This window comes from Miscanthus floridulus, chromosome 2 (genome assembly GCF_019320115.1).
Source record: "Miscanthus floridulus cultivar M001 chromosome 2, ASM1932011v1, whole genome shotgun sequence".
NCBI lineage: Eukaryota > Viridiplantae > Streptophyta > Magnoliopsida > Poales > Poaceae > Miscanthus > Miscanthus floridulus.
The window spans coordinates 10,226,053-10,247,300 of NC_089581.1; the positions used below are offsets into that span (position 1 = coordinate 10,226,053).

The 21,248-nt window shown below is 45.4% G+C and overlaps 1 pseudogene; it reads right to left on the reverse strand.

Annotated features, from left to right (window-relative positions):
• Positions 1 to 5,810: 5,810 nt before the first annotated feature.
• LOC136536081 (uncharacterized) lies at positions 5,811 to 10,760 on the reverse strand (annotated as a pseudogene).
• Between the last annotated feature and the right edge of the window lie 10,488 nt (positions 10,761 to 21,248).

Consider the following 21,248-nt stretch of genomic DNA (forward strand, 5'->3'; position numbering starts at 1 on the left):
GTTCTGTAGTGGAACATGCTCATGAGATGCAGGCGCTAGCAAAGGAACTAGAATATTTTCTATGTTTGTTGCCCGATAAGTTTGTGGCCGGCAGTATAATAGCTAAGCTGCCACCTTCTTGGAGGGATTTTGCTACTTCTCAAAAACACAAGAGACAAGAGTTTAGCGTGGCTGAGCTTATTGGATCTCTTGATGTTGAGGAGAGGGCGAGAGCAAAAGACAACCGTGGAAAATGAGTTGAGTCTTTCGCTGCCAATATGGTGTAGAAGAAAAACTCATTTGCATCCCGTAATAAAAAGAAGAAGAACATGCAAGAGAACAATAATACAAAGCCTAAGAAAACTGCTGAGTTTAAGAAGAAAAACAACAAGAAAGGTGAAGGTTGCTTTGTTTGTGGGAGTGATGAGCATTGGACAAGTGCGTGTCTAGACCATAAATATAAGCAAGAAAAAAAAATCAGCAAACATGGTGATTAACGAGACCGGAGGAGGAACATCTGGGTATGGTAATTTTTTACCTTTTGTTCTTTCAGTTTGTCTTTCACCTGAGTGGTGGATGTATATCGGTGCTAATATTCATGTGTGTGCTGGTGTTTCTTTGTTTACTTCCTATAAGGTCGGCGGGACTAGAGCCTTGCTGATGGGGAACAGTTCGCATGCGCGTATTCTTGGTGTTGGTACGGTCGTTCTGAAGTTTACTTCGGGAAAGACGTTGTTATTAAAGAACGTGCAGCATGTTCCCTCCATCAAGAAGAATCTTGTTAGCAGTTCTCCAATGTGTCGCGATGGCTTTAAAATTGTGCTTGAGTCCAATAAATGTATTGTGTCGAGACATGGAGTATTTGTTGGAAAAAATGTTATGATTGCAGAGGCTTGCTCTGCTTATCTTTGCTTGATGATGCGTGTAATAAAGTAGTGAACAATGTTAATGTTTTGGATGAGTCGAATATATGGCATTCACGACTTTGTCACATTAATTTTGGCTGTCTCACATGGCTTGCAAATCTGAATTTAATCCCAAAATTAAACTTAGTCAAAGATTCTAAGTGCCAGGTGTGTGTGCAATCGAAGCAACCGCGTAAGCCTCACAAGGCTGCTGAGGCGAGGAACTTGGCACCATTAGAACTCGTTCATTCTGATTTATGCAAAATGAATGGTGAATTGACTAAAGGCGGTAAACGATAATTCATGATATTTATAGATGATTGTACTAGGTTTTGCTACGTGTATTTATTGAAAACTAAAGATGAAGCGTTGCATTATTTTAAAGTCTATAAAGCTGAGGTAGAAAATCAACTTGAGAAGAAAATCAAACGTTTGCGGTCCGATCGTGGGAGAGAATATTTCTCAAATGAATTTTCTGAGTTTTGCGTGGTGCATGAAATTATTCATGAGAGGACGCCACCATACTCACAACAGTCCAATGGGATTGCAGAGAGAAAGAACCGCACTCTAACTGATTTGGTTAATGCTATGTTAGAGACTTCGGGACTATTTTAAGAAATGATGGGGTGAGGTTATATTGACAGCATGTCATGTCCTGAATAGGATGCCCACAAAGAACAAAGAAATTACATCATTCGAGAAATGGGAGAAGAAGAGATTAAATCTCTCTTACCTGCGAACTTGGGGTTGTTTGGCAAAGGTGAATGTGCCAATAAACAAAAAGTAAAAGCTTAGACCAAAGACTATTGATTGTGTTTTTCTTGGTTATGCTATTCACAGCGTGGGTTATAGATTTTTAATTATAAATTCTAGTATTCCTGAGATGACTGTTGATACAATCATGGAATCTAGAGACGCTATATTTTTTGAGAATGAATTTCCCATAAAAAATGCACCTAGCACGACTGGTCATGAATTTATAATTCCCCATGAGCATAAAAATTTTACTCCAATAGAACAAATTGAGAAATCCTATATGCAAAATCCCGAGGAGGATGACATTATAGTCACTAGAAAAGGTAAGAGACAGAGGACTGCAAAGTCTTTTGGTGATGACTATATTGTGTACCTTGTGGATGACACACCAACGATCATTGAAGAGGCATATTCCTCTCCTGATGTTGACTTATGGAAGAAAGCAGTAGGGAGTGAGATTGATTCTATTATGTCTAATGAAAATTGGGAAATAGTTGATCGTCCTTATATGTGCAAGCCTATAGGGTGCAAATGGATGTTCAAGAAAAAGCTTAGGCCTGATGGTACTATCGAGAGGTACAAGACAAGACTTATGGCCAAGGGTTATACTCAAAATGAAGGTGAGGATTTCTTTAATACTTATTCACCGTTTGCCCAATTGACTATAATTCGAGTTTTGCTTTCTTTAGCAGTCTTTTATGGTCTTATCGTTCATCAAATGAATGTTAAGATAGCTTTTCTAAACGAAGAGTTAGAGGAGGAGATCTATATAGATCAGCCAGATAGGTTTGTAGCAAATAGTCAAGAAGGCAAGGTGTGTAAATTATTGAAGTTATTATATGGCCTAAAACAAGCTCTTCAGCAGTGGCATGAGAAGTTCAACAGAACTCTAACATTTGCTAGCTTTGTTGTGAATGAAGCTAACAAATATGTGTACTATCGGTATGGTGGGGGTGAAGGAGTTATTTTGTGCTTATATATTGATGACATACTAATCTTTGGATCTAGCCTCAAAGTGATTGAGGAGGTGAAGAAATTTTTATCTAATAATTTTAAAATGAAAGATTTGGAAGAGGCTGATGTTATTCTTAATATCAAGCTTCTAAGAGAAGGTGATGGTGGGGTAACTCTGTTACAATCCCACTATGTAGAAAATGTGCTGAGTTGCTTTGGGTTTAGTGACTGTGAATCTGCTCCTACACCTTATGACTCTAGTGTGCTATTGAGGAAAAATCCAAGAATAGCAAGGGATCAATTGAGATATTCTCAGATCATTGGTTCGCTCATGTATCTTGCTAGTGCAACAAGGCCTGACATCTCATTTGTTGTGTGCAAGCTGAGCCAGTTTGTGTCAAACCCAGAAGATGATCACTGACGTGCTCTTGAGAGAGTGATGCGCTATCTAAAAGGCACTATGAGCTATGGTATTCGTTATACCGGATACTCGAAGGTGCTGGAAGGCTATTATGATACCAACTGGATCTCTGATGCTGATGTGCTTTATGCCACAAGTGGATATATGTTTTCGCTTGAAGGTGGTGCTGTTTCCTAGAAGTCTTGCAAGCAGACTATTTTAACGAAGTCTACAATGGAAGCAGAACTCACAACATTAGACACCGCTGGCTCTAAGGCCGAGTGGCTTCGTGATCTCCTTATTGATTTACCGGTTGTTGAAAAACCCATACCGGCTATTTCTATGAACTGCGATAACCAGACTATGATTATGAAGGTTAACAATTCTAAGGATAACATGAAGTCCACAAGGCATGTTAAGAGACGACTAAAATCTGTTAGAAAATTAAAAAACTTCGGAGTAATAGCGTTGAAGTATATTCACACGTCTAACAATCTGGCATATCAATTCACTAAGGGTCTGTCATGCAATATGATAGAAAGTGCATCAAGAGAGATGTGTTTGAGACCCACATGAAAATTACTATAGTGGTAACCTGTTCTATGTGATCGGAGATCCCGTAAAGTAGGATGGTGAAACAAGCTATTAGTAAATTGTGAGGAAAGATCCTTAGTAAGACTCATTTCTGATGCATATCTTTCCTTTTTGTAAGGCAGGTTAGTTTTTACCTTAATGTGTTCCAAGTGGCTTGCTAAAGTAAATATGTTGTCCTACATAACATCTTTTGAGAAACACACCTATATGAGTCAGGCTGTTGGTCACAGTCTATGAGATTTATGTGATCTCTAAATACTCATGAAAGACACTGAAGTATGACTTATATGCTTCAAATAGAGAGGATGCCTTTTATAGTCTAGTATCAGCTAAGGACTTTAGTAACATTCACCTCACATAAAACTATCATTTCAAGGCTTAGTCCATTGTTCAGTTGTAACTGAGTGAAACTATTGCTCTAGATGGATGTTCAACTTAACAGTCTCTATCGAAACACTGGTATATAAAAGAAATATGGTTCGGAGACTACTTTATTACAAACCCTAGAGTTTGGTGAGGATTATTGGATATATTATGGGCTTGGCCCATATAATATTTAATAAATCAAATAAAACTCTATGGTCCGTAACATTAAACGTTGTATGGTTTAATACCGTACGAGATTTTGACTGAACGTTGACTCAGCTTATTTGGTTGGAAATTATCCATCTTAATTGAGAAGCTGAGAAAAAGACACAGGAGTGCCACACGTGCATGCGTGCCACCGCCGCCACCGGCCAGGCCGGGCCGGGGCGTGGGCGTGGGCGTGGGCTGGGCTGAGGCCGTGGGCATGGGCGTGGCAGGCAGGCGGCGAGCGAGCGGACGGGTGGGCGTGGCCAGGTTTTGCCACTTAATCCACATAATTACAGGAGTTTCTCTCTTTTATGGTGGAGACGAGTTGATTACGCCAGTTATCGTCTCTTCGTGTCTCCGTCTCCTGAGTTCCTCGGCTGGCTTTCTCCCTCCCTGCCGCAGACATAAAAGTAGAAGTCCTCCGTCAGTCCAATCTTTCCTTGGCTTCCGAGAGACCACATCTCAGCCGCCCTTTGGTTTTCCCCGTCCCGTATCTCTGCGCGCACGGAGCAACAGGAGAGCAGGTGCCTCCGGAACCCTCGTCCGCCTGCGAACCTTGCACGGGGTGTGCGACGATTAGGTTTTTGAGGAGCGATTTCGCGACTGCTTGTCCACGTCGCATACGTCTTCTTTCTGGTGATCGCTCGCAGAATAGTAAGGTGTCTTCTTCCTGGTGACCGTTCGTGGGATTGCACTACGAACACCTTCCTGCATCGACTGTGGTCCACGACTTCGAGCAACGCACTATGTCTAGTGCGAATGGAGCCTCCGATGCCCTCGGCATGGGACCCTCCGCTGGATACACTCTTAACTATCTGATTACTGTACTTTGCGTACTTACTGTATCGATCGGTATATTATACTTGCATGCTGTAGCGTTTGTTAGTGATATACACATACACATATATGTCGTCACGAACCTGCTGATGTTTTATTTCTGGATTAAATTGACCATAAAAATGCCTAATTTTCTAACAGCTTATGCGCTAGGCGTGTCCTTTCAGACCCAGGCTGGCTTGCAACAAGCTAGTCTGCAAAATCCGTGCCCTTGTTCAAGAGTTCACCTGTTGATGCATGCGAAGGTGCCCCAATGAGAATGAATCCTCAACACTTCCATGCCGCCCTTAGTTCGTTCAAGGGTTCATCATGGCGAAGGTGCCAAGAATCCAAGAGGATCCATGCTTTAAGCATAAACAAAAATGCAGATGTGCACGCGAAGCCTGATCTGGCTAATGTTGTTTGAACGAGATGGGATGTTTTGACTTTTATTAACTCTTGGGAAATTCTCGTCGTACCTATAAATATTGTGAGAAAGCGGTACTAAAATCAAAGTCCACTTGGTCCAAACAGTCGATTGTGAACTTAATTAAATCACAGAGTACAATACTTAATACACAACAGGGTCAGATCAAATAAAGCGAAATAAAGGTTTCAGTTCTGTTGATAAGAAGAAATTAAAAGGCATCTCCATACACATTAACACATCCGATCCTGTCGTACATGAGGCGACCTGTTTTCTCATCGACAGCACAAATTCTTGGTGACTCCGCGGAAGCTATCACTTTCTTCTGTCAAAGTCCACTGCATTGGCATTGCATTGATGGCTAATATATTTCCGCCAACGCCAACAGTATCGTACGTTTTTTTTTTTGAAAGATCCGGTTTTACCAGCTTGTATTAATAAGTAGAAGATAGAGTTCAACATACATGCGCGAGCAGCGCCCTCCCAAGTGGCAGACCGCCACCTGGGAGGTTAAAGGTTCTATGCTAATTACTCATTGGATTCATCTCAATCCTGAGGAAGTGGAAGGTCCTCCCCCTGCTGACGCCCAATTGGAGTACTCATCCTTGATCTTGGCGAACAGTGCCTGTACGGTGCTATGGTTTTGTTGGAAAACAATAGCATTTCTTTCCTTCCAAATATGCCAGATAGTCAGCATTGCTAGTGAGTGTGCCGCTTTCGTTCCGATACTTGTGATTGCAAAGAACCACTCTTCCATGTCGCTGTAGTCGTTCCAACCCTCCGGCTGAAGGTTAAGGCAACTACTCCATGTTGCTACCATCGTCCAGACTTCTCTCGCAAACGGGCATTCCGTGAATAGGTGGACGGCAGTCTCCAAATTCCTTTCACACAGAGCACAAAAATAGTTGTTTTCCCATCCCCTCAACTGCAGCCTAGCTGCTGTCCAGACTCGATCTTGCAGTAGCAACCATAAGAAAAATTTGATGCGGGGTGTCGCCCATGCCTTCCAGATCAGTTTTGGAAAATTGGAGAAAGTCTGACCGCAGAACTGGATTTCATAGGCCGACTTGGCACTGTACTTGCCTGAGCTCTCAAGAGTCCAAACAATAGTGTCCTCTTGCTCACATGATTGGTCCAGACGCAAGGTGTGTATAAGTTTCCACAGCTCGACAAAGTCTCTCAATATCTCTGCATTCAGATTGTGTGCAATGTCCTGAATAAGCTTACCGTCAAAAACGGCCTCACGCACTGTCCTTTTCTTCCGCTTTACATGCGTGTACAGGCTCGGGAAAAGGGAGGCCGGTGACCACCCCCTGATCCAGCACGAGGTCCAGAACGGCGCTCGCCTGCCATTGCCTATGATTACATTGGTTGCCGCCGAAAAAAGGGCGATGTCCTTCTCATCCACAGGTAGCTGCATCCTAGCCCACGGTCTATCTGTACTGCTCCACGTTAGCCATAACCAGCGCAGTCTTAATGCTCTACTGAACCTCTCCATATCTAAGATTCCGAGGCCTCCATGGCAGATAGGTCTTGCAACCAAAGGCCAAGCCACCTTGCATTTTGCACCTGTGATTTCTCCATCTCCAGCCCACAGGAATCGTCTTCTTAGCTTGTCGAGATCTTCCAGTAGTTGTTTTGGTGCGTTGAGAGAGGTTAGCATATAAATTGGAATCGCACTGAGGACTGAGCGCACAAGCTCTCTTCTCCCTGCCGGATTCAGTAAGCGTCCTTGCCAGCCAGCTAGCTTCTTTCTTGCCTTGTCTAAAATTCCTTGGAGATAAACAATCTTCAGTCTCCCCAAGGTCAATGGTAGTCCCAGGTAAGTGATTGGAAAATGCACCTTCAGGCCTGCAAATGGTTCTAAAACTTGATCCAGATTGATACCGGCCCATCTTATGGGAGCTACTGAGCATTTTGTCCAGTTTAATCTCAGCCCAGTCGTCGCCCCAAAATGACTGAGGATATTCAGTAAGGATGCGACTTCTTCTCTGTTTGGGTTCAGGAAGATGACTGCGTCATCCGCATATAGAGAAAGTCTAATTTTAGCACATCTTCCACGCAGGGGGGAGAGGACACCATCATTTGTCGCTAGCTCCAGGACCTTTTGAAGCGCATCAATTGCTAGGATGAACGGGTATGGGGATAGGGGATCACCCTGCCTCAAACCCCTAGCATGTTTAATTCCTTCCCCTTCAGTGCCATTAACCAGGATGGACGAGCGTGAAGAGCACAACAGCAAGGATATCCAATCCCTCCATCTCGGGCTGAAACCACGATGTTCCATCATCTCTATCAAATAATCCCAAGAGACCGTGTCGAAGGCTTTTGAGATGTCTAGCTTGAAAAGCAACGTCGGCGTCTTAGTTCGGTGATATGCTCGCGCCAGGTTCCTCACGTACATGTAGTTATCATGTATGCAGCGTCCTTTGATGAAAGCACTCTGTGAAGATGAGATCAAATGGTCCATATGTCTTGATAGCCTGATGGCCAGAGTCTTTGTTATCAGCTTTCCAAAGGAGTGCACTAGGCTAATGGGCCTAAAGTCCTTCGCATACTCAGGTGTTTCAGTTTTAGGGATTAGGACAATATTGGCTCCATTGAGATGTTCCAGAGGTCCTGCCCGTAGATTGTAAAAGGAGCTCATTGCTGTCATTATGTCATCCTTGATCGTCAGCCAGCATTTTTTGTAAAAAATTCCAGTGAAACCATCGGGTCCCGGAGCCTTTTCTGCAGGGAGCATCTTGATGGTATGTTCCACTTCTTCCTCAGTGAAAGGCATATCTAAATCATTGTCCTCAATCCTGCATAGCTGTAGGTTGTTCCAATCTATGCTTTGTGTGCGCTGAACCGTAGTACCCAAAAGGTCATTGTAGAAACGGTACAAGATCTCTTCCTTTTCCTCATGGCTCCAGGCGATTACATCTTCCTGGTTTTTGAGGTAAGCAATCAGGTTTCGCTTTCGCCTTCCGTTAGCACGTTGATGGAAAAATTTTGTGCACGCATCTCCCTCTCTTATTTGGGTCAGTCGCGAACACTGTCATCGTCTTGACCTTTCAATCGCCGCCCACCCCAGCACTTGGTGTTTAGGTCCTTCAAAAGATTCAGTTCGGTCTTTGAGAGCTGTCTGGTTTCCTGAGCGGTTTCCAGCCGAAGAATTGCTTCATTTGCCAAGTTGAGTTGCAATCGTGCATTGCTGAAAAGAGATTTGCTCCAAGCTTTCAGATCAGAAGCGGTTATCCTCAGGCGATTGTGTAGTCTCATCATTGGATTGATGCCAGCAATAGGTTTGGCCCAGGCTTGCGAGACCACTTCATTAAAATCTTGGATCCTTATCCAGAAATGTTCAAATCTGAAAGTAGCTTTCCTCGGTTGTTGTTTTTGGCTACATAAGAATAGCGGACAGTGATCGGAGAGGGAACTCGAGAGAGCTTGTAGGCCAATCTCCGGGAAAAGGTTGGACCAGTCATGGTTGCAAAATACTCGGTCTAGGTGAACCAGCGTTGGTGAGGCTCTCCCATTACTCCAGGTGTATCGTCCATTCAACAATCTAAGCTCAAACAACTCGCTTGCGTCTAGCGCCCTCCTGAACTTTCTCATGTGAGTACGATTTATATTGCCATTATTCTTGTCACTAGCATCACAGATCAAATTGAAATCCCCAAGGCAGATCCATGGAGTACTTTGCGCAGGCTGACAGCTAATCAGTTCTGATAGGAAGCCATTCTTTGAGTTGTGTTCAGTCGGACCATATACAGTTGTCAATATGAAAGAGGCATTGGTTAATTTCATAGTCAATCTCAAAGTCAGGCTCTGAGGTTTCTTGACCGGCTGGGTCGCCACAATGAAGTCATCATTCCAAGCAACAATAATACCCCCCCTTGTTTCATCAGCCTCGATGTATTCCAAACCCCATCCATGCTGTCCCAGGAATTCAGCTTGCAAAAAAGAGTTTATGTTGCTTAATTTACTCTCCTGGATGCAGACAATGTGTGGCCTTGCTTGCTGGATTAGTAGCTTGACTGCCACTCTTCTTGCAGCACAGTTGAGCCCCCTCACATTCCAATTTAGAAATTTGAGTTCGTTGTTATTCATTGACATATGAATAGCAAACAGGTTCTGGTTTAGTCAGCCCCCAAAGACCATCCCAGGCAAGATGCACACAGTGGCCAGCAAACAGAAACTTTCTTGCTACAGACTTAACATAGAAGCTTACACCACCATTCATCTGATCATTATGGAGCGCTCCGCCTACAGTACCACCCAGGAGCTTGTACCCCAGCCGACCATCAGTTCTAACACGAAACAACATTTGTTGAAAGTGGACTAACTCTACCAGCTTAAGGCCGGTTGCTGCTGGCACTAACACAAAGCTACACAACATTGGAAACAACAGGAACTCTCATCTTCTTCTTCTCCTTGTTGTACTGGCTCCTCATGGGACCTCCATCTCTGCAGCACTTGCCTCAGCCGCCAGTGCCGCAAGGACTTTGGCCAGCTTCTTGTCGCCCAGCCTAGCAGCAGCTCTGATGATGTCAACAGCCTGGTCTGGTAGGTCCTGCCCATACAGATCAATGTACTCCATGGCCGCCGAATCAGGAGGTGCAGCAGGTGTGTCTATGAACTGGAGCTCCCTCATGAGCTTCTGCTGCGCCCTCTACGAGACCGGTACCGGCGAAGGTCGGGCAGCCTACCTAAGACTGGTGCGGGTGGCCACCATCAGCCGCTTGCGGCTCCTGGTCGCCCTCGGCAGCTGTTGGTTGTCCGGCCTCGACAGGAGCGGTGCAGTAGTGTCCTTGAAGATCGCCTTGCAAAAAGTCGCACAGCCGACGGACGCCGCAGCGCCCGATGCCCCAGCCACAGCCTGCCCACCGTCCTCCACCGTGGCCTCATCAGCGCCCAGTCCTCCTGCATCAGCAAGCTCTGCTGCTCCACCAGCAGCCTCGATTATCATACCTGACCGAGGGGTGCCGTCGATGTCCATCCTGGTCACCCTATCAGAGATCTCCTTCACCTGGGACTCCTCCACCAACTGAGCCATCGGCGACACCTGGGCACCCAGGCCGAAAACAATGTCATCTCCCCCCTGTCCCAGTGTTGACAACGGTCCACCAGGGGCAAAGGGGCCCAAGGTAGGCACGTACACTGGGGACTCAGCTCCGCGATCGTCACCATCGGGGTAGTAGCAAATGGCCTGGTGGTTGTGCACCGGCGCCGGCACGTACACTGGGGACTCAACTCCGCGATCGTCACCATCGGGGTAGTAGCAAATGGCCGGGTGGTTGTACACCGGCGCCGCCAAAGACTCCTGCACCATGGGGTCAGAATCCCACTCACGGCCACCATAGGCCGGCATTGCTGGCTCAGTAATCAGCGGGTCGAAGAAGTGCTGCTCCACTGCAGCCGTGCCCCTGGCTGGGAGGGGAGCGCGAGCGGCGTCGCTCCCACTCGTACGTCGCGTGCTCTAGGGTGTCGCGTTCCCGCCCGGACCGCGACGGAGAGCGGGCCATCGTGCGCCCGCGCTCCACATACTCCACCGGCTCCAGTTCCCCCATTAGCGCCTGGCGATATGTCGGCGGCGAGCGCGTGCGAACACGCACGGACCTCTCAGAGGAGCAGCCTGGGAACAGCTGGCGGACCCTGGAGGACTTCTGCATCTCCTCCCTGGGGCGAGGGCCCCTGTCGTCGTCGTCGTGGTCGTTCCTACGCACGTACGTGGAGGGAGGCGGCCGGCATCCACCAGGTTGGGCACGCCTGCCCTGAGCCGCCCTCCCGTCCAGGACGCCGCGCATCCACTCGAAGGGGATGAACCGCGTCCCCGAGCTGCCATGCTCCGAGGATGTACCAGAGCCCGAGTCTGGGGAGGACGGGCTCCAGTCCTGATAGCCCGCCAGATGTACCAGGATCAGGCTGTCACCCTCCCGCCCAATTGGTGGTGTGGCCGGGATGCGGGTTGGCACCGGCCCCAGCCCATTGATCTGCATTGCCTGGCCGGCCCTGGAGCGAAGAAGGTGTAGGAGATGGACCTCGGTAGCTCATCAGGGTCCTCCATCCAGACCCAAGAGGTCAGGAGGTCCGGCGTCTCCCTGGCCTCTGGGCTGGTGTCAATGTTGTCGAAGATGCAGGGTTCACCGAGAACGAGCTTGACCCCCTCCTCGTTCCAAGCTTCCCTGGGCACGTTCTCCATGACGACCTTCACGTGGTACCACCATGTCATCTCAGTCGGTCCACCAGCTGCGCGCCAGGGCGTGATCGGGAAGGCAGAACCCCCAATCTCCACGAAGCCCTGCACCATGGCGCGGTCACGCTCCGTCGGCGCACCGAACACCGCGATGAACTGACCCGGTCGAAGGCGGGACACCCGGATGTTGTGCCGCGGGATGCGCAGCTGTGCCCAGAGGGCATAGCCCACCTCCAGAGCATTGGAGCGATAGCCCTCCTGTGGCGCCGAGATGATGACGGCGTGCGTGCGCAGCCTGTTGGCCTCACGCAGCACACCCTCCGTCGCGACGATGTTGACGTGGTTGCGGGCAGGGCGCTGGAGGGCCTGTCTAGGGACGAACGCCATGGTTGTCGGCACGGGTTGTGGTGGCGACGACGGGTGGTTGAGCGGCGGAAACTTGACGCGGCTGTGGATGTTGTCCGGAGGAAACACTAGCCTGGACCGGAGGTTGGTTGAGACTGCTTGACGACGGGAGGGGCAGGATCTGGCGAAGTGACCCACTCCACGGCACTCCAAGCAGCGGACCGGTTCCCGGCACTGGGCGAGGCAGCGGTAGCAACGGCCAGCGGCTCTCCTCTTAAAGGCCTCCCATGCCGCTTCCCATCCCTTCCTTTGTGAGTCGGAGGTGGCCTGGGAAGGCATGGAGTCATGGCGGCCTCGACGCCTCGTCTTCGCTGCATGCCAAGACGGTGAAACCTGCCCGCTCTGGAGCTCGCCCAGGCGTTCACTAACACGGGAGCACTCCCCAGTCTTCCAGAGCTTGGCAGGGCCGGAGTTAAGGTTCGCCCGAAAGATACCGGGCAGTGGCTTGGATCCGCACGCCGCCAGTGAAGGGAGCCCCTCCGCCGAGAGGTTCGTCAGATCCAGACGTCGCCAAAACTTCTTGTGTGGGTGCGGCAGTGGGGTGTGCTGGCGCTCAGGCACGACCAGGACGGACTTGAGCTTGGCCATGGACACCTTTCCGGTGGCCGCAGCCCCGCCAGGTCCTGAATCGGGCGCCGGGTGAGGTGATGCTAGTGCCCTTGTAGATGAAAGCGAGGTGACGGAGCAGCCCGACGCAGTGCAGTCTTTAGCAGGGGAAACAGCAGTGGCTCGTCCGGCCCGTGCTTCCCCCGCAGCTCCCAGAACGGGCGGCCAAGAAGCACCAGGAGGCTTCGGATGCTCCATAGGGGCGGATCTCGCCGGATCAGGTGGCATCGTCTTCAATGCAGAGTTCGTCTTCGGCTTTGGATGCTCCTCGGGGACGGAACCCGTCGGATCCATGGGTGTCGCCGTCTTCGAGGCTGAGCTCATCGTCGTCAGGTGGGCAGCCATCGCGTCAGCAGCCTCCGCATCAGCTACGTCCATGCCCGGCGCAGCACCATCAATGTCTTCCTCATCCCAATCCACAAGCTCCACTTCAAAAGGATCCTCCAGATCTCGCGCCGATGGTGAATTACTGGAGGCAGGGGAGGTTGGTGGTGCCAGATCCGTGGGTGGGACCTCTGGATCCAGAGGCACAGGCTCAGAGGTGGGCTTTTTGGTGGTCGCCGGCGCCGAGTTGGCCGCCGGCGATGCTGGGTGGGGGGGCTCTCGGTCGCTCCGCATACCCAGAGTGCTCGCTCCTTGGGTGGAATCTAAACCGCCATCCTATAGATTTCCACTAGTATCGTACGTTTGATACCTTCTCCTGATACGGTTCTTAATTTCCAAGATGCACGTGTCATTTTCCTAGTATTAAGCACGTATGTACGTCTAAAGTGATTGGTATTAGTTGGTAGTGAGAAATACTAGGTAATACAGAAATGAGGAGACACGAGTTGAAAGGAGCACAATACAGATGTATACATGACACAAATTAGTTGTAGTATTAGACCAGTCGAACTTTCATCTTATCTACATGTTTTGGTGGGAAGGATGTGCATACTGTTCGAGATCATGATTCATGAGATGTTTTCAGCAATAGTAGGACAATGCAATGACTGGCAGATCAGGCTTCTATCAATGTCCATGGGAATATGTGACCGTAATGGCTGCAACACAATCATATTTATCAAGAAAAGAAGTATAAAAAAAACAGGCTAACAACATATCATGTACATAGAGGGCAAAATTGTATATACTGAAGAAAGTAGCTAGGTACAAACCACTAATACAATGTAAAATAATAGAAATAAACATTACATACATGATGAGTGATTGATCGACATGTCTCGAGAGCCATGATTTCAACACCCACAGGGCTGAAATAGACTTTACTTTTGAAAAAAAATTCCTTACCTCTTTTTAAACCGGCTATAAGTCCTGGGGCAAAATAGACTTTATTCTTTTTAAACCGGCTATAAGTTTTTTTTAAAACAAATCCAGAACATTTTGTGGGCGAAGTATGACTTAATAGGACCCATTTGATGTCGTACTTAAAAAGGAAAACTAGAAAAAGTATGATCGCTAGCGTATAGGAGAGATTAGAAACAAAATCTAGCGAAACCAGTTTGGAGCACAGAGATTGGACAGAGATCAATGGAGCTTTCTTTGGGGAGCTATTTTTACTAGCAAGCAGGATTATATTACTCTTCAGGAAGATTACAGACTCAAGCCCATTTTACTTGGGTGTGGAAAAGTGGTTGTCGGGGTAAGCATAAATTCCTTTTTTTGGCTACTCCTTCTGGACAGGCTGAACACTAGGAATTTGCTCAAGGGGAAAAACTTCAGTTTACCATCATTCAATTGTGTTCTATATGCCAAGGAAATATTGAGGAAAATGTGGAAACATTTATTTTTTGATTGTCCATTCAGTGCTTGGTGCTGGAGATTGATGCAAATTCATTGGGACAGTAGCGTGCCTCTTCCTACTCGCCTTCAGTTAGCAAAATCTGCCTTTGGTTCTCCAATCTTCATGGAGCTGGTTATAGTGGCTGCTTGGTGCATCTCGACCACGCGAAACAGCATCATTTTTTATGGCAAGGCACCCTCTTTAGGGCATTTGAAGCTTAGTCTTCGGGAGGAGCTTTCTCTTTGTTTACTTAGGTGCAAGTCTTCTAAGAAACCTCTTCTTAGGGACTGGCTCTTAAGTTTTTAGTTTTTGTATAGTCTCTATTCCCTTTTGTACAAACTTATATCTATAAAATGAGTTCAGTAGGGGTGCTCTCCTCCTGTTTTTCTAAGAAAAAACCCAGTTTGGAGCCATTTCATTCCTCACACGAAAAATGCACGGGGCCATACGAAACGTTCCAAGCTAGAATCATTTCACCATGACATTCAAAAAAAAAAAATCATTTCACTACTGTAGTGTTTGGCACAATTTTTTGGGATTCAATTCCAATGAGAATCAGAACTGTTCCGCCCATCCAAACGGTGCCTATATATAATCATGCTTGTGTCCGGAGTGCATCCGTCATAACTTCTAGACCTTTGCTTATATATATAATCTGGAGTCTATCCCTTCTTGCAACTATCTACTAGTAGTTGATGGCATCAGTGAGAGGTGACTAGCTATAGTGTGTGATAAAAGGAACCAAGAATAACAGGTTCAAGAATGGAAGGCATCGGGAGAATAGATGCGTTCACAAAGGTGCTGAAGCAACTAGCCAGTTACGCCTGTCAAGCACGAGATCACCAGTCAAATTAACATACATGTTGGGAAAGGCAGACTGTGTTGCTGAGGTAGCATAGAAGAAGAACTCAATGCCTGCTGGTCCCATTTGGCTTGATGCTGATGCATAGCGTGTTGGAGACGTACTGCATGAATGCGACTACTTTTGAGTTAAAAAAAAAAGTCATAGTCCTCTGCACTTCCAATTCCGTGCCCTTGTTCAAGACTGTTCATGCATGCCAACGATCGAGAATGAATCCTTAACACTTTCATGCCGCCGTGCCCTTCGTTCAAGGGTTCATGGCGAAGGTGCACGCCAAGAAATCCAAGAGGATCCATGCTTTAATTAAGCACAAACGAAAACGCAGATGTGCACGGAGCACAATATGGCTAATGTTGTCTGAATGAGGTGGGATGCATGTTTTGACTTTTAATTCTTGGGATATTCTTACCGTACCTATAAATATTCGGAGAACGCGGTACTAATTAAAATCAAAGTACACTTGATCCAAATAGCTAGTCGACCGTGAACTAAAATCATATATAGAGTACAATAATACTTAATACAGCGCCAGATCAAATAAAGCGAAATAAAGGCTTCAGTACTGTTAATTAATTAATAAAAGGCATCTCCACACATTAGTACGCATCCGATTCTGTCGTACGTGAGGCGACCTGTTTTCTCATCGACAGCTAGCACAAATTCTTATCACTTTCTTCATGTCAAGTTAAAGTCCACTGCATTCCATTGATGGCTAATGCGAACAACGCCAACAATAACGTACGTCTGATACCTTCTCCTGATACCGTTCTTAATTTGCAAGATGCATGGGCTGTAGATGCACGTGTCATTTTCCTAGTAAGCACGTATGTACGTCTAAAGTGCTTGGTAGTTGGTAGTGAGAATAATAGTCCATAATACAGAAATGAGGAGACGAATTGAAGGAGCACAATTGAATAATTGTTACGTGCCCTTGTTCAAGAGTTCATCTGTCATGCATAATTGAATATCGTGCCCTTGAATATGATGCATAATTGTTCAAGAGTTCATCTATCATGCACCTGACTATGGGACATCACTCGTGACGGAGCTTGGGCGCTTTGGGCATATATATGCATCCGCCATGCATAACGTCTGCACACTCCGGAGCCCTATCCCTTCTCTTGCAACTATCTAGTAGTAGTTGGTGGCATTAGTTAGAGGTGACTAACTAGAGTCCATAATAAAAGAAACAAAAATAAGAGCTTTGAGAATGGAAGGCACCAGGAGAATAGACGCAAGGAGGGTGACTAGTTTTCTTCATTCGTGCTATGGATGCGCTCAGAAATGTGCCCAAGCAAGCACAAGATTGTTAGATGAATGAACATAGATGTCTGGAAAGGCAGACTGTCTTGCTCAGGTAGCAACCAAACAGCGGACGATTCCAGCTAGTCGCTCATGCCATTTGGCCTGACGCTGACGCATCCTTTTAGACCCAGGCCGGGCTGCACAAGTCTGCCAAACCAGCGTTGGAGACGTACCACATCGTACTCGATCAGCTGTGAACTGCATCTGATTGTTTCCTTGTTTCTTCAAGCCACCGTGCCACCGTCCGTGTTAGGCAAGCTCTCACCCCAAGTTCGATCACCACCTATCACGCTCCAGGAGCAATGACTGTCGTGGGAGACACATGTATGCGCTTATGCTGTTACGGTACTCCCTGTATATTGTTTTGTTATTAGTTGTGACTGGGTGAAAGGGTTTAACCCACTAAAATGCCATCGGAGGCAATGCTCCATTAGCTTTTGCTCTCTCCGGGCCCCATTTGATATGTATTTTAGTAGGGAAGTGGACTGAATCTAGATGGATACGGATTCAGATAGCACCATTTTCACAATTTAATTTGATTGCAAATGCGAAGACAAATTTAATTTTTCTCACATAAAAATGCAAAACGGGTAGTTATTAGGATATTTACTCAGTTCAACTCGGAGTGAATGTGCTAAAATTCAACCCACATGAATAAAATTCTAGCACAAAATTCATATATAATCAAAGTGAACTAATATTAAAGTATACACTCCAAATAATCAGCCGTGAACTAAAATCATAGGATACAATACTTAATACAGCATGATCAAAGTGAAATAAAGACAAACAATAATGTTGTGACCACAGATATGAACTCTCAGAGCACATGACATTAAACTAGCAAAAGTGAACTAAAATTAAACAAAACACTTAGTATCAGTAGCAGCGGAGGACAGCAGCAAGCAATGAAGCACCTCATTGATAAAAAAAGCAATGAAGCACCTCTCTCCACCTCTTTCATGAATTAGTTAAATGGGATTCGGTACTGGCTATATATAAGTGCCAAGACGTGTCGACGCCTACCCTTGGTTGTATATACTTGGGAGCCCAGCCCGTCTTGCAACTAGCTAGCTAGACGACATCAGTGAAGAGTGATTACCAATCCTACGTAAAAGGAAAACAGCTAGAGATAACAACTATGAGATTGGAAGGCATCGGGAGAACAGATGCAGCAAAGTTGACTAGTTTTCTTCATCCATTCCATGGATGCACTCACAAAGGTGTGGAAACAAGTGCTAATTTGCTGATGAGATCAGCCAGGCTGAAAGAAACTACAAGAGTAGCCCCCCTAAGGACGACATGTCAGCCAGTATATAGCCCAAACAAACATGTCTCCACGGAGGGGCGCAGGATAAAGGAGTCAAAAACATGTCTCCACGGAGAAGCATATAGGATAAAGGGGCCGGCCGGCCACCCATCCGTAGTTTTAAATTCATAGTTTTTAGACATGTTGGTCTTTAAATAGTCACATAATCCTATTATAAGACTTGCATATAGGATAAAGGGGCCGGCCGGCCACCCATCCGTAGTTTTAAATTCATAGTTTTTAGACATGTTGGTCTTTAAATAGTCACATAATCCTATTATAAGACTTGGATAATTCATATCCATCAGATTTTGCCAATACCATATTCTACTCCCCATCTGGACACAATTGGATTCAAATTATCCGTATCCACATGGATATCAAAGACTCTTGTGTCCAAATCCTTTAAATTCCACTACCACCGACAAGATTTATAGGGGCGGCTCGTAAGGGTTTCTAGGGGCGGTTTCCCCAGCCTCCCCTAAGCAACCGTGTCTACAAATCATTGATTTATAGGGGCGGTTCCCAAATCGTCCCTAGAAATCAATTTGTAGGGGTGGCTGGTGTTACGAGCCACCCCTACAAAAGGATTTACAGGAGCGGCTAATAGCACCAGCCGCCTCTACAATTTAGATTTGTAGGGGCGACTATGACACCAACCGCCCCTATAGTTTTCATTTGTAGGGGCGGCTGTGACACCAACCGCCCCTACAGTCAATTTTTTGACCAAAAAAATTAAAATTTAAAAATTCAAATCTAACCAGAATATGAATGAGTGCACATGAACCATAATAATTTAGATTACTTCATTACAAACCCATAATAATTCACAAGAATCATAATAATTTAAATTACTTCATTACAAACCCATAATAATTTAAATTTGTTCATTACAAACCATAATAATTTATTACAACCAACAATCATTTAAATTCATAGAACTTCCCAACATCCTACCACGTACTCAGAGAAGTGTAGATCGCTAATTTCATAGGCCAAATATGAGTGATGTAGCACAATGTATTTAATAGTGTATTTTCTCTTGCTTGACAAGATCGTTCACAAGGTCTATTAGATATGGTCGCCCCTTCCCTCCTAATCACAAGATTTTTTTTCCTGAATTTCCTCTAAAGTTTCCACAGGGCCACCATATTCCCAATTATAACGACCCAATTGATACAGGTCCTGGTTTATAATGGCTTCAAAGCTACAACTTGCGTATGTAACGTCAATCTCCTGAACCTGCAAGTGTTGAAAAAAATGTGGTTATCAGAACCATGCATATATATAGACATAACAATTAATATGGATATAAGTTATGAGACTGACCATATCATCTATGTTGTCCTCAGCAAGCTATGCATAAAACAATCCAATATCGTGGTGGAGGCCCACATTCAAAGCTCCAATCCTCATGGAGGAGTATATAGGAATATTGTACCCAATATTTTGAAGGGCCCTTAAACATTCTTGCACAACATATTCTTGCGCACTAATGTCGTGATAATCTGCGCAGCCCATCCTCTCGATGTATAAAACCATACCTTGTTGGTTACCCGCCCTAGCGAGAGTAGAAAAGCCAAGTCGACATTCCTTGAGTCCACCATCTATAGAAAATGTACCCACATTGATGTAATCAACCCCGAAATTTGAGATTCTCTCTGAACCATGGTATAGGACGAATTATCTATATTTAAGAATTATATATATTAGAACAAAATATCTATAGAGGTGTTTTTAAAACATGTTACTTACTATGCTTGGATATGGATGGTTTGTCCTCCCCAATGTTGGCCGAAGGCCTAGATCAAATACATAATTATCTAGCAGATCCGGCGAAGGGAGTTCGACCATCTCTTCTCCTAAATTTAAGTCAAGGAAAACAATTATAGTAGATGAGGAAAGGAGATGAGAGGAGTAGGAGAAGTAGGAGCAGAGGACAGGAGAGGAGAAGACTAAAAGTAGTAGGACTAGGAAAGGAGGATCTACAAAGCAGCAACTTCCTGCCAATGGAGAGTAGTAGTAGTAGTAGGACAAAAACAATAGTATTAATAATAGGACAACAACAGTAGTAGTATTAATAGATGGAGTTGCATTACAACTAAAATATAGCTATCAACATACAATTAGTGTTATCCAAACTAATAGACCTCAGACACCATAATTAAATCATCATACAATTGTGTTATCCAACTACATTGACCATCTAATTGTGTCATCACAGGCCTAAGTATTGCAGTTGCATTGGCAGCTCATGGAAAGCCTCATCCAAAGTCCAAACACCATCATCAATAGACTGATAATCACCATTCCAAGAACCACTCTTACCACCCTGAGGGGGGATGCTTTCACCACAATCAGCTAGGACCAGTTTAGGGAAGGGAGTTGCTGCTCCAACATAGGCACTGAAATCTCTAAGTGTATGGTCATAGTTGTTGTACTTCTTGTGTATAGAATTTTTGAACCCAAGCACATGTTCACTAGCCTCATGCCTAAGACATGTAAATCCCAGGTTTCTTCTCATAGAAAACAACATAGCAAGGGCCTATTTCCTATGAGTGGAATTGAAGAAAATAGACATCAATCTAGAGTAGTAGTGGGAGAAGTAGTATTAGTAGTAGGTGAGATCACAAATTCAAATTCAAATTTCAATAGAGGCCTCAGAACATGTCAATCATCATTTGACCATGAACTTGGAGCATAAAGGCATCATAAACACAGAGAGTATATATAAAAATAGTGAGCATATAGAAAAAGATAGTAGGGGTGGCCGGTAATGATGCCAAGTTTCTCACAAGTTCATGATCATCAGCTCATATTCTAGACAATTTCTAGAGTTGAACAATTTCATCATTGGCAAAATAGAGAGGAGAGGAGAGGAGAGTTGACAAAAAAAACAGTTGCTGCTTCCCAAACATAGAGGAAGAGAAAAGGTGGCAAAAAAGCAGCAGCTGGTTTCCAAACATAGAGGATAAGAAAGATGGCCAAGAAAAGCATATATGCTCACTATATTTATATATGCTCACTATTTTTATATATGTAGGCAGTAGCTGCTGCCATATATCACAAAACTAGTAATAGTAGTAGTAGTTGTAGAGGCCCCAGAAACATGTCAAACATTATTTGATCAATAACTTGGAGCATAAATGCATCATAACCACAGTAAGCACATATAATCATAGTGAGCATATAGAAAAAGATAGTAGGGGCGGCTGGTAGTGATGCCATGTTCCTTACAAGTTTATAATCATCAGCTCATATTCCAGATAATTTCTGGAGTTGGACAATTTCATCATAGGCCAAAGAGGGGAGAGGAGATGAGAGTTTACCCAAAAAAAGCAGCAGCTGGTTTCCAAGAAAAATTAGCAGCTGCTGCTAAATATAGAGGAGTAG